This window comes from Octopus bimaculoides, chromosome 9, assembly GCF_001194135.2.
Source record: "Octopus bimaculoides isolate UCB-OBI-ISO-001 chromosome 9, ASM119413v2, whole genome shotgun sequence".
Classification (NCBI taxonomy): domain Eukaryota; kingdom Metazoa; phylum Mollusca; class Cephalopoda; order Octopoda; family Octopodidae; genus Octopus; species Octopus bimaculoides.
In genome coordinates this window covers 28,038,859-28,040,690 of record NC_068989.1, presented here as the reverse complement: position 1 = coordinate 28,040,690, position 1,832 = coordinate 28,038,859, and the positions used below count along the sequence as shown (strand labels likewise).

The window sequence follows — 1,832 nt, the reverse complement described above, 5'->3', positions numbered from 1 at the left end:
ATATATATATATATATATATATATACATGTATAGGTGTATATTAAGTGAATATATGTATTGATGGAGATATGTATGCACGTGCACACACAGAGACGCATAAGCACACACACACATATACATATGTATGCAATATATATAAATATATGTGAGTGTTGGTAGGTACGGGGTATGACGTTACTCCAATTTAGGCTGCTTATATAACATTAATTACTATATATATATATTTGTAATGTGGCTACATCGATCAGATTTGTTCCCTCTTGTTTCAAAGGTGCGTTTTAGTGTAAGTAACCCATTCTCTGTCGTTTTTCAAAGAAATCATCAAGGGCTACTTTGGTCACCAGTACATCATTGCAATATCTTTTCTATGCGTCTTTTCCAGTTGCTAATCTTTTATTCTCCCACTCCGTATTTGATCGAGAAAACAGAAGCTGCTACAGCAGTTTCAGTGAGCTTTGTTAATTATTGTAGATAGTAGCTGCCGCCAGTCTGATCGTAATAACTACTCCGTTCTCTAATTTTTCTGTACTTGTAAATATTTCAGCAACAGTTTCCTCCAAATGATTGCCTTCCTATTTTGCTTGCCCTGATCGAGGAGCTACTTCACCGCACTGGTAGACCACAGCGCGAGTAGTAATTCTAATCCGTTGTAATTATAAATTTACCAGAAAGAACTGCAAGACAGATTCTTCAAAACAAAGAAACTGAATGGAGACCCAGAGGTAGACCTAGAGTTAGACTAAGAATGAGATGGTTGGGTATTATCCACAGTCTCGTGTGTTCATGTGTGGGAATCCAGCCGGAAAGTGTGGTGAGGGTTGCTTCTTATAGGACACTATGGAGGAGATGCCGGAGGACGAAACTACTCACGACCTCTCAGGAATATTGAACGAAGATTGTTAGATGGAATTACAGATCATGAATTTATGCTCGAAGTAGACACGCTTTGGTTAGTCCAAGTCCAGATTTTAAACTCTAGAATATATCTATGCCATATTTGGAGCTGCTTTACAAGGTTTTTCCACCTCTCTCACATTAGCTTCTGTCGGGCAAACGATATGCTTCATTAACAAGAAAGAGTGAGATGTTAAATTAATACCCCCAGTGAGCGAGATATTAGGCAAATTATTTATATTTAACTCTACATTAAAAATATACATTTCTTTAAATATCTTATGTTTAAATTTGAATCATTCTTTAGAATATTATTTACTTCAAACCCTCTTAAAATGTGTTAATCAAGTCGATTCGCTTTTCAGTATGTTTCATTTGCAATATATTTTAAAAGTTTTATCACAGATTAGTTTAATAGTTTTGGCATTACCAATTTTACATCACACCCAGTTTTAAACTTAACTTCATACATTCAGTGCCTATCTATCTATCTATCTATCTATCTATCTATCTATCTATCTATCTATCTATCTATCTTACACATATATATGCACATGCATAGATACTACATATAATTATACAAACATACAAATATATATGTATATATATATTTCTTTACACACACACACACACACACACACATATACATGTATGTATGTGTGTGTGTGTGTGTGTTTGTGTGTGTGTGTGTGTGTGTGTGTGTGTGTGTGTGTGTGTGTGTGTGTGTGTGATACATTCCGATCAAGTCAACATTGTAATCTGCAACTAAAGCTGATAGAGCATATTAAATTCATCATTGTAAGTGTATAAACTAATGAATACTTGCATACAGAACATTTACATAGCCCGCATATATTTGTTTGTGTGGTTATACACACACACACATACGAACACATATATGTACTTACATATATGTATCTATTAATGTATATATATA

At 34.2% G+C, this 1,832-nt stretch overlaps 1 protein-coding gene across 5 annotated transcripts in view; it reads right to left on the bottom strand.

Annotated features, from left to right (window-relative positions):
• Positions 1-1,832, bottom strand: part of LOC106877599 (probable G-protein coupled receptor CG31760) — a 1,064,573-nt gene that overhangs the window by 387,864 nt on the left and 674,877 nt on the right. The gene's annotated exons all lie outside the window — the stretch shown is intronic.